The sequence below is a fragment of the Marmota monax genome, unplaced genomic scaffold, assembly GCF_021218885.2.
Source record: "Marmota monax isolate L192 unplaced genomic scaffold, Marmota_monax_Labrador192_F-V1.1 WCK01_AAM20220418_F8-fsc00881, whole genome shotgun sequence".
In the NCBI taxonomy this organism is placed as follows: Eukaryota; Metazoa; Chordata; class Mammalia; order Rodentia; family Sciuridae; genus Marmota; species Marmota monax.
The window spans coordinates 23,008-39,875 of NW_026694258.1; the positions used below are offsets into that span (position 1 = coordinate 23,008).

Below are 16,868 nucleotides of genomic sequence, written 5' to 3' on the forward strand. Positions count from 1 at the left end.
TTTTATGAAATCTTATGAAGAATCATACAATTCCTGCTCTTTACATATAGGGAATCCTAATTTGGATGTATTATAAGACAAAATATAATCAATTGGTAGACTGCTGTGTGTGATTGTAAACACTAGGCTTGCTTGTGCTGTGTTCTAGCATTTCCCACTTTTTCAAAATGCACTTCCACTTGAAGATGTTGCTGATCCTCCCTGACATATCAAGTTGTAAACTGATCTTTTCACTTGCTGACTTTCCCACTTTCCTAAAAGCAGAGGATTTCTGAATTCTATAGATTTACTTTGTCAGTGTTATGGTTTAGATGTTTGGTGTCCCCAAAAAAACTCATTGTGAGAGAATGGAAGAAAGTTTAGAGATAAAATGATTGGGTGATAAGAGCTTTAATCTATTCAGTACATTAATTCCCTGATAGGGATGAACTTGGGTGGTCACTATAGGGAGGGATGGTATGGCTGGAGGAGGTGGGTCCTTGGGGGCATGCCTTTGATGTTTATGTTTTGTCCTAGTGAAGGAAGCTCCAGCTGGCTGGTTTTCCTGCTTCAGCTGGTGGACTTTCTCTGGCTCTCTTTCTCCCCCAACCCCTCTTCTCACTCTCACTCCCCCAATTCCTGGTGTGATGTCTTGAGCCACTTACCTCTACCATACTCTCCTGCCATGATATTCAGCCTCACCTCTAGCCTCAAGGAATGGAGTCAGGCTTCTACGAAAAATTGTGAGCCTCCAAATAAACTTTCCATCCTCTAATTGTTCTTGTCAGGTCTTTTGGTCACAGTGATGAAAAAGCTGACTAAAAAAGGAGTACATCTGAACTACAAAATCCTGCCTCAAGAAATAATGAAAAAATTCTTTTACAGTTTGCATGTTGTGTTTCTTTCTGTTCAAATTTGCCTCTTTTGGTGGAGATATACTTTAGGGTGGCAGGTGGATAGGGAACTCTTTAGTACTTCTTGAACATGGTGTTACTTATTAGCAAGTTAATTAAGATAAATATATATTTTTCATAAATATGTAGTTCCTGAGAAATGAAAAAAGATGGAAGTAATTTAGAAGAATTTTAGAGAGAAAATTATTGATGCTTTTCTAAATTATATAATAAAGTAAATGTTTCTATGTATAACATACACATTCCCATTGAGATTAAAAAAATAAGTACCCAGTATACTAATGTACTCCTGTAATTTCAGCCACTTTGGAGGCTGAAGCAGAATTGTCAAGTTCAAGGCCAGCCTCAGCAACTTAGCAATACCCTTTCTCAAACAAACAAACAAACAAACAAACAAAAAGGCTGGCAATGGGTCTCAGTGGTGATGAAGTACATCTGGGGTCAATTCCTGGAACCAAAACAAACAAAGAAACAACACTTTCACAGTTAAATATTATCTAATGGTTGGTTTGATATATAGAATGTGAAAACTATCTGGGGAATGGAATCCCCCACTCCATGTCACTTTGGGAAAAAAAATTGACTAGTTTTCTTGACACTTTTCAAAGAATTTTTGTATTAGACATTCTATCATCTTTCCTAAAGAGACAAATGGCCTATTATAAACCCTTATTAAAAAACCCTTATTATATATAAACCCTTATTATAAAACCCTTATTATTAAAACTATTATTTATGTATTATAAATATATATTATATTCAGAGAGAAAAGTGGAGAGTGAGAATGATGTAATGATCACATGTAAGATCACAGTTAGAATATAAGCCTCTAATGTAAATATTATATTGGGCATATTAGAATGCTTTTGTTTGATGGAGAAAAAAATTATAGTAATTGACTATTGGCTCCTGTGTATAGGCACTTTAAGTCTCTTGCTCTGGGAATCAGTTCTAAATGGAAGTACAAAATTGACTCCCATAATTAGAGAATTCAGAAGACATATAGAGATGTCTGTACCTTTTGAGCCACACAAATCTTTGCTTGGGTTTTCCTAGTTTGGGATATTATTTTTCTTTCAGAAATTTAATAATTTATAGTTTTGTTTCTGTAGATATCTAAAATCTTCTAGAACAGAATATGGTAATGATTCCTTTCTAGAAATTAAGCTTTGTAAATTAATTAGATGACTCAGATTGTAGCTTTTAGCTAAATAGTGCTTACTTGGAATGTTTTTTCTGTTCACTTTTTTTTAAGTTTGATAGTTCTCTTTTTTAAAAAAAAATGCTAAAATAAAGCCTTGAATTTTGTCTGGTATTTAAGTACTAGGATTCTGCTTTTATGATCATGAGACTATTTCAAGGGAGCAGGAGTCCAGTAGTGTGGTGAACGTCCACTCTGTTTTCTACCTCCCTCTAAAAAAACCTCAACATGCCCCCAGCTGATTCAAGGAAGCAGATGTGGGGTTGTATCTGCTTCTTTCTTCCCTTGCTCACCATTGGCCCTTTGCCTCTTTACTGATGCTGATTGTATTGACCGGTTACTCTTACAATGGTTGTGCACATGTTCTTATAGGAAAAAAGAAAAAAAATAGGAGATCTTAAAGACTAAGAGAAAGGCTGAACTTGTAATGCTTGTCTTCTCCAATTTTATCGTGGCCATGGAAGTCAAAAGAGCATCTGTCTCATGAGCAAGGCAGAATTTTCCAGTTCTTTTGCTTTTTGTTACACAGTAGGAAGCACCGAGAAAAACCAGGGCAGGAAAACATCCCTTGCTTTCTAGTCTTTTCAGAGTGCTGTTGATCTTTGTTGGGTTAAGAAATACAGTGTATTATTCCTTCATAGCCCTCCTCAATAGAACCTGCTAGTGACTTCCCATCGTTTGACTAGCATTTAGGAAAGTAATTACTAATAGTGTTCAGTGATAAATAATATGGCCAGGAGAAAAATCTGACATGGCACTTCAGCTGATGGTGGGATGATGTTGAGACCTTTGTGGTGTGCATAGGGAGGAAGAGACAGTGCTAGGACTGATGAAGAAATATTTATGAGAACTGCCTTCCTTTGCAACTGGACAATTACATGCTTTTGTTATTTACCTTACTTCATAGAAGCGAGACTTTCACATATGTCAACACTATACAACATGTTTTTACCAAACATTTGTACACCTAGTTGGTGTTTTACAGATAATGTTGAGGAGCAAGACAAAACACTTGAAATAGCATTCAATTTGTAGTTTATAATAAAAAACACGTATGGCTTATAAACCAGATGAGAGTAGAAAAGAAGATATTCAGAACACTAAATAAAATGGTTGTGCTTTGTGGAATTGGCAGAATTCACTGATACATGTAACAATGATTTATCACTGTATTTGGTTCTAATATGTATCAGTGTAGATCAACAGACGCACAGTAAGAAACATAGCTAGTATAAAACACCAAGGTGAAGGGGTTAATTGGCCTTACTGGGTTCAGTTTGCCTCCCTGGTGGCACTTTCTGTTGTCTGTGTAAACAGAGTTGCAAAGTACTTTCCCACTAAGCCTGCCACTCTGTTATTTATACACTTGAACCACCAGGGGGGATGTATCAGTTTACCAACTGTAAGGCCTTTTCTTCCTCCTTTTCTGCCCACTTCATGCTTTTTTATCCAGCTGTTCCTACACACCTCCCTAATCCTAATCTGTCCTTAGTTCTTATGATTCTTTTTAAAACTTTCCTCTTTTCTCTTATTCCTGGATTTATGTATATGGATATTATAACTGGTTCTATTGAACTGTACTTAATTCCTTGTCACTTCTGTGCTCATTTTACCAAGTCATACCTCAAAACTTACTGAAATCTTTTGAAACTTTTGTCAATTAACATTTAAAAATTCTTTAAAAATTAAACCATTGAACATGTAGCTACAGTCCTCTTTATCTTCTAGTACCCTCACCTATGGAGATTTTAATATATTAAAATATATATTTCCAGACCATTTTCATATTTTATCTATCTATCTATATCTATATCTATATCTATATCTATATCTATATCTATACAAACATAATATGGGATTCTGAAAGTATTGTTCTGCTTTTGTAGCTCTACATTGTATTTTTCAGAAGTATGCCTATTACATAGAGATGTATCCATGTTACCTAGATCGAGTTTAAACTGGCAACTGCATTGTAATTCACATTATATTTGTTTTCTACCTACTGTTGGATATTTAAGTGATAATCAGACTCCCCCTCCCCCATTAAGCAATACCACAATGAAGAGCTATAGAGTTGCTGTTATGAACATATGGCTAATTTTTCAGGGCAGTGTTTTTCAAACACCAATTAATAAAATCAATGTAGTAGTTGGGAATTTACATTTTTAAAACAGAAGAGAATGCAATAAAAATTGTCAGAGTAAATGGCATTTAATTTTTCATGAAAAAAATATGCAAAATTGGGTTCTGAGCTGTGAATATTAATGATATCTGCTACTGTAGGACTCAGTGAAAAAGTTTTATGGTGTATAATACAAAATATATTTTATACTGTACATCTTAGTCTGCTCCGGGTTATGTGCCCAGAAGTGGATTATTCTGGATCATAGGTTACATCATATTTTGTTAGACACAGCCAACTTTTACAACTAACTTATACTCCCCACATGCTAATCATTATTTAATATTCTAGTCAGAATTTTATATTTTGTATATTCTGGAGTGTGAAAAGTTCTATCCTATTTTAATTTTAACTAGTGAGGTTAAATATAACTTCTTTATCATAGAGAAGTATTAAAACCTATCCCGTTGAAAGATTACTATTCTTGAAAATCATATGAAAGCTAGACAATCTTTCATCTCCACAGTCTTTTCTCACATTTTTCATTTTTTAAAGTAATAAGCACAAAACCATGTGGTCTTGGTAATTACTAAAAACAATTATACTAATAGTTTCACATTCTATTAATTTATAAAGTGTAAACACAATCCTTTTACCCAATATCTCAGGTCCACAGCATAGTTGAGGAATATTGATATCCCTCAATATATGAATCCACTTGGTTTCAGTAAAATTCTATTCTTCCCATGTCCTCTATTGTAGAAGAGTAGATGCTAGTCACATGCTAGACTATATTTCAGGACTTTGTTAAGACCACTGTAGAATGAAAGAATACCCATAATGAGTAGAACATACAGAAATAATTTAGGTCTAATTGTTGTTGGTTATCCATGTTTGGCTTTTTTTTTTTTTTTAATAATGGAGATATGCTCATTTCCTTTTTTGGTTATTGTTATTTAAACTTACTCATATACCTATTTGTTTCACTCATTGGTGCTATATGTGTCCTCATAAGTCATGAAGGAAAGAGTATTCTTTAATTATGACAGCTCAAATGTTGGAAGAAAGATTGTTCTTTGGTTGTGGAAATTTTGATTTTTACACTAAAAGACAGCTGTGTATTATTTAAGTAATGTACATAAGTACATACTAATTTCATTTTTGGACTTGATATTTCTTTAAGGTTTATTCTATAAATTGCCAATTTTTAATATTGTTTTATTTACTTAACTGTCATTTACAGAGTTGTAAACAGAGTTGGAAGCTGATTCAATAAGTGGTATCTTATTTAGAAGGTCCTTTCACTTTTTCTTTTGAAAAAAACTTTTTAGAGGACTGTAATGTGGTATTTAGGTATTTCAGTTCAGTTTTCAACCTCAAACTAGCTTATTTCCAGTTTACTGGTATAAAACATGAACTCCATCAGCAACCATTCTCCAAGAGTAGTTAGGGAAGAAGTAGTTCTGGATGACAATAAGTGGGTGAATGGACAATCAGTCCATTTGATACAGACTGCAGACTTCTGTCCACTCGTTTAGATCAAATAATTTTTCACGCTAGCAAGTAAGGATTATTTATAGGACTGATTTGACAACCAGTGTGACTCTTGAGGTAAAAACATACTGATTAGATTTATTAAGTGTGTAGACTTTCTTTTTCAAGGCCCAACTTTTTTCTCATTTCAATTAATTGTGGGCTCAAGTATCATGCAGATTCTTCACTGACCTTCAAATGTGATAAAGCTGCTTCTTATTTTTAAGATGGAGCTTAAACTGCTGCACTTATTTTAGACTTAAGTGTATACTTTACACACACACACACACACACACACACACACATTTAAAACATATTTAATGCTTGAATAAAGCTTTGGGTATTTTTAATAAATGTTCTTTCTTGGTATCTCCTGGAGAAACATTGTTCAAAGTGTGGTTTCAGGATTGGTGCAGGTCAGCAAACTGTCACTTGTTTACAATGATAGAGGAATTGAGAGTTAGAGTTTGAAAAATTTTATAGTAGTTTGGCCAATCCATTTTATGAGTATCAAATTTAACAATAACAAAATTGGGAATTATGTCTTTGTTTCTTCATTTCAGTGTCCTAATAATTCATGTGTATTTTACAAAAGTCTCCCTGAAGACAAAACAAAGACTAGGTCACTCCCCATATCAGTGAACCACAGCAGAATGCAATTCTGAATTTTATGAAAATGGGCATAAAATAAAGAAGACAGGGGCTGGGGTTGTGGCTCAGTGGTAGAGTGCTCACTTAGCACATCCAAGACCCTGAGGTTGATCCTCAGCACCACATGAAAATGAATAAATTAATTAAATCAATGTAAAAAGAAGAATAAGAAGAAGAAGAAGAAGAAGAAGAAGAAGAAGAAGAAGAAGATGACAACAGTAGGGAAAACAGGAAGAGAGTGAGCTTAAATTGTAGTTTCCAATTCCAAAAAAAATTCTGAGAACCACAATTTTCTTTGTATTTGAGATCTCCTATTTCCATGACATATTTAATTGTGTTTTCTGGTTTAACTCTTAATATGCTCTAGTTATTGTTTTATGGAAAAACTAGCTGATATGCCAAACGAGACTTTAAATCAATTAAAATCTTTCATTAAGCATAAAGTCACTTTCACTTTTGCTACAATCATAGTAAATACAGTTCTTTGTATAAAGGGACAGCCTTTGTTGGGAGTTTAAAATATTCCCAATGGCAAGATGATGAACCTAAAACTCCCCTTGCTGTTTATGTAATAGTGGATTAATCAAATTAAATGCTGTACTCTCTAGAATAAAATAGAATAGAAATAATTTACTCATAAGATTTATATTTAAACCATCTTTATTTATGAAATACTATCCTAAGAATTATAATTCCATTTAGCTTCAATTGGAGCAAAAGTATAATCACTTAAGTAAAAGCAGTTACTTAAAAACTGAAAATGAGAGATGAGTCAAATTACTTTTGAAGAGAGATCAAAAACATAAGGTTTCTATGTGGTTCTGGATGTTCAGTAGCAGGCTCATTTGAAGGTGGAATCAACCCTGAAGTGAACTCACTTCTACTTTCAGAATGCATGGAGAAGATGGGGGTGGGGACGAATCCAGTTCTTGGGTGAAGATAATGAGGAAAACACCTCTGTGAATATACATTTCACATTGGAAATGGAGTGGGTAATTGGCCCCATGTAAAATAATCTCCAGGTGCTCCATACCTGTTTCCTGGAGGAGGTGGAGGAAAAAAGGTCCTCTACTCATGAACCGACTCCTTGGGTCCACTGGAAATAATGCACATCTGATTGGAGGGAAAGGTGCAAAAACAGAGCCAGAGTCAGTTGTTTGGTTTTCAGGAGGGAGAGGTGAATCAGGCACACTGGAATCACCAAGATTGACTTTGGTATCCTTTCTACTGGGTTGCCTTTCTCAAGACATAGGCCCATCCACTATATCCAAAGAAGGCATCTTAGAACTTCTGAGTTCTGCTGGTCCAGATGGTCTACCACAATTAGAATAACATCCATCTTGCCTTTGTAGAGGAAGATGTGGATCAGAATATGGTTGTCCTGGCAGAGGGAGGGATCATCATCCTGCTCCCGCATGCCTGTTCCCATGTAGGTGACGGGTCTGATGTAAGAAGATGCTCTCTGAGGACCAGGTAACCTCTCGTAGCTTGATTATCTTCTTTCATTGGATGGTCCAGAGGATTCTCTGGGCCCCTTGAGCCTCTTCCTCCTCCCATTGGAACCAAAAGTGAGAGTGTGAGTGGACCCTTCTTTTCCAAATGAAGAGGTGTCAATTCAGATGAAGGCCAACCCACTGGGGAGAAACCATTTGGGGAATGCTTTTTCCAAATGCTGCATCTGAAACATCAAGTGCATATGGATCTTTTTCTGCAAGTTTAAATTTAAGCACCTTTTCCACGTTAATTTTTTTTCCATTGCAAGCATTTTGTTTCATGAAATAACAGGTTTCTTTCAGCAATCTGAGCTGCCAACTCACTATTATGTGCTTTGTTCTCAGAGGAAATAATCTACTCCTGACAGGAATTAATGGTTCTCTCCAATTCTTCTTCAAGATATTTGGCTAGCTTTCTGTAGGTCTCCAGCTCTTCAGTTGTATGGCTGATCTTTTCTTCTACTTTGGAAAGTTTCTCCTCTTGCTCCACCCAGTAGTTTTCCTTTACTCTCAATTTCCCATGGAGTTTCATTATATTTTCTTGATGTCATTCCATCATGACTTTAAATTTCTGCTGAAGGTACTCGTTCTCACTTTCAAGCTGTGTATTTTCTGACTGCAAAGATGCCTGTTCAGTCTTAAGACTTTTAATAGGTTCTGTAAGGTCTTCCTTTGTTTTCTCCACTTCAGATAATAAAGTACAATTTTGATTTCTGTCTCCTTCTAAGGTTGCTAAGGAGGCCTTTGGCTTAGCACCATAAACCAGTTTCTTCAAAGTTCCTTTTGGCTGATCATCCAAGTGAGCACCAATTTCTGATTTACTCTTCATTCCCAACTTCAAGTTACCACCATCTGTTTGGGCTTCCATGCTTAGAGAAGAGCTATCTTTCTTCTTCAGCAAACATTCAGTCAGAGACTCCATGTTATTTTCTTTATCACTCAGAACTTGTTCTGCATGTACTCTAGAGTCTTCAAATGTTAGTTTCTCTTTATCATGGAAACATACTTGTTCCCTCCATGCTTCAATTTCCAATTGTAAGATCACTTTCTGAATTTGCTGAAGTTGGGAATTTTCATTCAAAGCCTCTTTTATTGCCAGCTTAAGTCCTTCCTCATTCATTTGAAATAGTCTCAAGTTTGTTTTAGTTTCACCTATTTGTGACTTGAGGGATTCTGATTCACCTTCTAGGGACTTTATCCTTCTTGATATATCCACCATCATTTCATCCTGTTTAGAATGTTTAGTCTTCTGTTCTTTTAGCTCTTTTTCTAGAAAGATTATTTTATTCCCACAGCTAGGTTTGGACCTATGCCACTTTTCATATATTGCCTCCAATTTTTGTGCTTCTGTTGAACCCTTCTCAAAACTGCCATCCTTTAGAGATGACTCAAAGCCTTCATGCTCTTTCTGAACAAGGCTAACTTTCTCAAGTAGTTTACATTTTGTTCAGTTAGTCCAGAAAGTTTTAGAGCCAGCTTTTTTTCTCTTCCCATATAAATCCTGCTTCTAACAGACTGAAAACTTCACCACAAAAAAAACGAGAGAACAACAAAAAGTCCAATAGCTGTACACATCACCAACTCCCAAGGAATGCCATAAGAATTAGGGCCTGGCTTCATGTCTTCAGACAATGCTGCCATAACCCTGCATACTTCTTCCAGGACCACCCCTAGTATGGCTGAGGGGCAGCCCTTTGCCCCTCCATCAAGCCAAGACTGCTTTGGCTATTGCCACCACAACCACAGCCTGCCCAGGCAGGGCAAAATGGGCTGTGGACACTCAAGTATTTGGTCAGGAACCCAAATCTGCACCAGGCAACAGAGGAGACCACTGTGAACCCCTGTGTGGTGGTGGGGGTGGTGGGGAGCTGGGTCAAGGGCTCCCATGAGCCTTGTAGAGCTCAATTGCCCATCTGGGAAGTCTTGGCCCCTTCCCTATCCAGTGCATCCTGAAGGGCCATGGGTTCTGGTGCCTCCCACTCAGCCTGAGAGGAGTCCTCTCCATGCCACCCAACCCTCAGTTTGGTTTAGGCCAGGCCAGGGCGGCGCTTATTACAAAGATTCTATACAGTCATAATATCACTCAGCTTTTATGTCACTTAAATTCTAAAGCTCTCTAAACTGTTTAAACAGCTTTTATGCCATATATTTATATTTGTACCACTTGCCCTTTTGTTTTAATGACTCATTTCTTTCCGTGCCCTTGTCCTCTCCCTTTTTCCTTCCTTCCTTCCTTCCTCCCTCCCTTCTTTCTTTTTCCCTTCCTTCCCTTTCCTTTTATTAGTGTTTGGGGTTAAACTCCAAGGCCTTCTGCATGCTAGGCCAGCTCACTACCACTGAGCTACATCCTCAGACCTGCTGACACTTTCTACGCAAGTAATCGGAATTATTTCTAAAGAAAAACCCTCATGTTAGACTACTTTAAAAGTTATTTTAGAAGAGCTGCTAACATGGGCACAAATCAGTTATTACAAGTCATTTCTAAAAAGCACAGCATATCTAATGTTCCTAAAAGTAAGGAGTTTAAAACTTTACTTGTTTTTTTTTAATTTTAGTTTTTCTACACTATTATCTATTGAAAAGTCTTCAAAATCTTTTTGTTTCCAGATGTTCTTTTCTTTTGACGTCTCATGGGCTTAAAAACATCTAAGCAAACTGGTCATTATAAATATATAGCAAAGAGAGGAGAGATGTGACTCTTTGAAATAGATGTAGTTCCTGAAGATGAATCATGTTGTTGTTAAGATAAAGAGTTCATTGCTTTATGTATGTAAAAGACATCCAAACATATTTTTTTTCCTTCCTAGTTACACTTGAATTGTTGATGAGTCCGATCTAATGTTTGAAGGAAAAGATTCACAAGTAGTCTTTGGCTTTCTGAATATCTCTAAATACATGACAAGTTCAAAGGCATTATGCCACCATGCAGAATTAGACTGATTGTTATTGATACTTACATGGCCAGAGCTGTATTAGGGTAAACTAAAACTCTTATCCTATTCCACAGGATATGAACATCTAGAAACTTCTTAACAAATGTAATTATGTAATTAAGTAATGAATATGTTAATTAGTTTGTGGGGAATATTTCACAAAGTACACACTGTTATCAGAAACAAAATTGTCAATAGGAAGGCCTCGCCAAATGCCAGTGCCATGCTCTTAGACGTCCAGAGCCATCAGCAAGATAAACTTCTTTTCCCTATAATTTACCCAGCCTGATATTCAATAGGGCACCAGAAAACATACTATGTTTCAGAGAGATTACTGGTGAAGGCACACAACTACAAAGCAACACTTCTGGGACTCAAATCAACTCTCTTTAGTTCCAAACCCCAGTAGAAGCAGTTAGCCATCAAGCAAAATACACAAACACCAGGCTGCAGATTCCTCTTTACTTGCCAGTGCTGTTTCTCTCTGGATGGAAAAGTTGCTAAACCAGAGTATCTTTTCCTTTACAGCACCTGTATCAAAATACTTGCTTTCCAGTCAACTTCCTGAGCCTTTCCCTCATCTCAACATGCAAGTCATTAACACTTTAATTGTAGTAATAACAATACTCACTGTAATAGAGTTGTTCTGACTGTTAAGTGGACAATAAGGTGACCCTGGTGTGCAAAGAACAGGACTCACTGAAGATGTCTCACTTGGCCATCCCAAGCACTTAAATGCAGTGGGGAACCTTAGAAGGACTGAACCCACCCATCATTCTGGGCCTGTGGCATGGCATAGTGCCAATGGCTGTTCCAGAAACAGGGAAGTATAATTCTAAACTGACTCTTCCACCAACTAGAACCTCAGGAACATCCTGGGGACACTGGTCATGAGTATGACTGAGCACCACCAGTGGTTAATAGGGCTACACCATCATACATACAGGAAGTACTCAGAGGAAGCCAGCTGACAGGACTCTGATTTTCCCAGAATTGTCTCTCCCTGGACAAAGGGAAACCCTAAATATATTGAGTTGTGGTTTATGACCTTCAAGAAATTAACAAGACAGAACAGAACAGAAAAATGTTGTGCATACATGTTCCTTACACTAGTTGTAACTGTCTCATGTGAGCTAACTCAGTATTAAATTTATTCTTCCAAATGCATTGCACCAATACACCAGAATCATTGCACAGAAATTTACCCCCTAATTGGAGCTGTCAGAATAAAGGTGGTTGATAAATACTCATTGTCACTTAAAATACAATGTGGAATGACTTGGGCTTCAATTAAATGTTTCCTAGGAAAGATTCTGTCTCCTCTTCAGTCCAATACAAACTTGTTCCTTTTCCCCTCACAGTCTCTTATCCACATGAGAGTCATAATTCATGCGCCTGGTGCAATCTCAGCAGCTTGGGAGGATGAAGCTATTCAAAATTCTTTGGGTGGTGGAATTAAGAGTGACTTTATTTTCTCCTTTTGCTTACCTGTATTTTGTAAATTTCCTAGAATTTATATCTGTTACTTGGTACAAGAAAAATATATTTCGCACTTCAAAATCAATGTAAAGAAAGTAAAGTTCTAGTGCATGCCTGTAATTCCAACAACTTGGGCCACTGAGGTAAGAGAATCAGGAGTTCAAAGTCAGTCTCAGAAGTTTAGCAAGGTCCTAAGCAACTTAGCCAGACCCTGTCTCACAGTGAAAAATAATAAGAGTTAAGGATGCAGCACAGTGGTTAAGATCCTCTGGATTCAATCCCTGGTACCAAATAAATAAATAAGTGAACCCATCGATAAATAAATAAATAAATAAATAAATAAATAAATAAATAGATTTATATTCCGGATGTTGAAGCAGCCTCCTTCCTTACCCTAACCCAAATACCTTCTCTGGAATGTTCATTGATCCAGAGACAAGATTAGATATTTGCTTCTATTCTACAATCAAGGTCTAATCATTGTAAGTAATAAACTCAAAGATAGGAGAAAGCCACATGTTAGACACTTTTCTCTCTACCTGGGCATCATGTAACAGCTACTCAGTGGTATCAGGGTCTTGATTCCAGATGAGGTCTTCATAGAGCTGGAGAACTTCCTTGTGGATATCATCATATACTGGGAGGTTTCCCACAGTCACTATCCCCATGTCCATACCAAATGAAAGGCAATAAAAAGAAACGTGAGGCTTTCCAGTGATGCCCTAAATCAGGGGCAAGAAGGATTACACTTTAGACCACAGTCTTGGTCACAGTGACCTGCCTCTGCAGTTGAAGCCCAAAAGCAACGTTATCTAAGATACACGTGAATGGTGGGTGCATTGAGGGGGTACCTGAATCAAACCCCCTTTACAGAAACTGATCCCAGGCCAGTTAGCCTAAAGGCTATATTTGGGCAAACCCTGCCCTAACTAAGAGCTGGTTTCAGGGTCAAGCAGGCTTTGAACCTACCTTGATTGCATGGTAAAGGAAAAACCCATGCATTGCTTCATGGATAGCATCCATTCCTCAGAAGAGAAGGACAAGTTGGAAAGACCTCCATTTATTCTGACTCCAGATAATGTTCCCTGGCAAAAATTTTAAAATGTCAAGTGTGTTCTATTTTGCCCAGAGTAGCAATCACATCTCATTAGCTTTTGTTTTTCTTTTTTTACCCTGCTGGTAAAAACATGCTAGTGGAATATATTCATGTTCTACCCTTTCTGTGCAAAATACAGTGTCCAATAATTTTCAGCAGTAGGTCAAACACAAGAAAGAAGAGAGAAAAATTACCATAATGATTGAAGCACTTAGTTATGAGAATTCTTCACAGCTAACAAGACAGTGCCATCATTATCATTCAGAGACCAGATAGAGCAAGTGACACCAGCACAATTAAAGAAACCAGGGCCAACAACAGCTCACCTCATCAGGATGTCAGGACTCTGAGGTCATGCCACTACAAAGCAGGTAGACAACTGGCTCCAACTCTGGATTCTGAATTCAATGGACCACCAGATTCTTTGAAACTTAAATTCTCAAAAGGTGCAAAGAAAAGTGGCAAAACTTTTTAGTCAGAGTTTTTTACTTTTTGTTTTGTTTCTGGTGGTACTGATGATAGAACCATAGGGATGCTCTACCACTGAACTATATCCCAAAGCTTTTATTATTTATTTTGAGATAGGGTCTAGTAAAATTGCCGAGGCTGGCCTCAAACTTAATACTCCTGATGCAGTCGGACCTACTGAATAATAAAGATGTTCCATGGCAACAAGCACATTTTTCAATTTTTTTAATACTAGGGAATAAATCCAGGGGTACTTTACTGCTGAGCTATATCCCCAGCACTTTTTAAGAGGGCCTTTCTAAGTTGCTAAGCCTAGATTCCAGAGTTTCTGGTATTATAGTTTTGCACCACTGTGCCCAGCATAGTACCGACCTCCTTAGTAGGAATTTGAATACACAAATTAAAAATTATAATTCAATGCTTACCACAAGACTTATAATCTAAGCATTTAATGAAGTAAAAAATAAGAAAAAGAAAAACCAACAATCCAACTTCATATATACATTTTTTTTTTGGAACTGGGAATTAAACCCAAGGATGCTTCACCAATGAGCCACACCCATGTTCCTTTTTATTTTCTATTTTGAGACAAGATCTCACTGAATTGCTGAGGCCAACCTTGAATCTGAGATCCTCCAGACTCAGCCTCCTGAGTTATTGGGATTATAGGCATGTCCATTGTTGAGAGCCATAGCCAGTCAGAATGATGCCTGGCATTTGCCAGAGGGAATGTTTGAAAGGTGATGCCAGCTAACCATTGAGATGATGATTTGAGTTAAGCTATATATAATTGCTGTGATGCTGGATTGATTGTATTGTATATTTGACCTTTACTGTCAGGCAATGGGGCGGCTCTTGCTGCCTCGGGCACCTGCTGCTCAGGCTACTTTGGAGTTCTTGCGGGAATTCCTGAGGGTTCAAGTTGGTTGGGGAAGGTCCAGAGGAGGGATTTCTGGTTGGTGTCTGTGTGTGAGTGTGTGTGTGTGTGTGTGTGTGTGCGCGCTTGAGTGCCTGGAGGAGCCGCATGGGTGGCATTGGAGAGAGGTTCCTGGGGAGCATGTGTGGAGTGTGCTGGTGGAGTTCGGAAATAAAGTTTGTTCCTGCTTGAGTGGCTCGTGATTTGTGCCCAGCCAGACTGCAGCAATCCATGTCCAGCACAGAATATGAAACTCTTAAAGAATCAGGAAGTGAGTAGGAGTATAGCTCTACCTTTGACCTCTGGGTTCAATTCTTAGAACCAAAAATCAAAATAAGGGGCTGGGGTTGGGGTTCTAGCTCAGTGTTGAGTGATTGCCTTGCATGCATGAGGCACTGGGTTCGAACCTCAGTTCGAATAAAACACCACAAAGTTTCTTTTAGAAAAGAATTAAAAAAAATTTCTCATCACAGACTTAATGACAGAGAAATAAGGTGACATTTTTTTATAGTTTTTAGAACCACCTAAATTTTTTTCAAAGACTTATACTTAAAAAAAAAAGACTTTTGCTAAAATTAACATTCAACTTTTTTCTTTCTTTCTCCTCCTCCTCCTCCTCTTCCACACTGGGGATTTAACCCAGAGAAGCTTTACCACTGAGTTACATCCCTAGCCCCTTTTATTTCTGATTTTGAGTTGTTTAGGACTTCCCTCATTTGCTGAAGCTGGCCTTGAACCTGTATTCCTCCTCTGCCTCAGTGTGCCTGGGAGCTGGGATTATAGGTGTGCATTAACATTCGCATCTTTACTTCAACCTGTTAAAGAACAATGTAAAGCCTGATGTAATCCCTTGATTTATCCAAGTTTTATACTTTTGTTTCAATCTGATGAGTTTAAGAAGGTCTCTTCTGCCTGATAAGGAATCACTACCTGAACTCCAATGCCCAAGGCACACATGGAACAAATGATGTGGCAGGAACAGATAAAAACTTCAAAGATTCAGAGAGTTGATCTTTGGTTTGTCCAGAAATATAATCACATCAGTTCTCATGACCAATTCCAGAAACCTTAGAAATAGCCAAGATAAAGCCATGTCTTTCTCCAAAATCTGGCTTTGTGCTGGAAATGGTGGTGCAAGCTTGTAATTCCAGCACTCAGAAAGCTGGGGTGGGCAGACTGAAAGATCAAGGCCAGCCTTAGCAACTTAGTGAGGCCCCAAGAACTTACTGAGATCTTGTCTCAGAATGAAAAAATAAAAATGTCTGGGGATGTGGCTCAGTGGTAAATCACCCATGGATTCAATGCCACACACTGGAAAAAAATCTGCTTGATGTCAAAAAGGTTACCATGAGCCTAGAAAGTTGACACTCAGAAACCACTGGGATTTCAATGTGGAAAATAGAAAAACAGTTCATGAGTGGACAGATAAGGGGGACAACTGGCAAAGCTAAGTGAATAACACAGTGAGTCAACCAAAACTGCTCAGTTATAAACTTTGTACAACCTTGACAATGTCCAGTTCAGAAGATATTAAGTTGCAAAATCTGGTCAGTGCACTCAGACTCTCTAGCATGCCATCATCAATTTGATATCCAGCTCCTGGGCTCCCATTTCCACTTCGATTTGGCAACACACAGGGCTTCCTGAGAGAGGAACAAAAAATGAAGCATCACTAGGAGACAGTGACTAAGAGAATGCTAATAAAATTGATCCCTCACCATTCCCCAAGTGTCCTTTCCAACTACTCTAGATACTAACCAGCCTAGTGCCCTGCCCTCCTTCCCCAGAACTCTGCACAGATTAACCTTTCTCAGGGGCCTTGTTCCTCATATTACATCACTAAGAATCAACCAAAGCTGTTTTCCCACCATAAAGATTATAAAATTCTCAGGTTGTGGTCACAGCCCTCTGAGCTAGCCCTCCCTTTTTACTCTGCCTACAGGATCCTCTTCTCTTCCACACTGGTTTAGAACCAGCTCAAGCCAATTTCTTTCAAGAAAAATCCTAAGAGATATCATCCAAAACTCACCTGACTCTTCAGTATTTGCCAAGACATGCAAAGTATTAATAGGAAGCTTCTGAT

General features: G+C 37.7%; 2 pseudogenes; both read right to left on the reverse strand.

Annotated features, from left to right (window-relative positions):
- The window catches only part of LOC124108574 (melanoma inhibitory activity protein 2-like), a 90,370-nt pseudogene that overhangs the window by 22,223 nt on the left and 51,279 nt on the right, over positions 1-16,868 (reverse strand).
- On the reverse strand, positions 6,901-9,599 carry LOC124108575 (melanoma inhibitory activity protein 2-like; annotated as a pseudogene).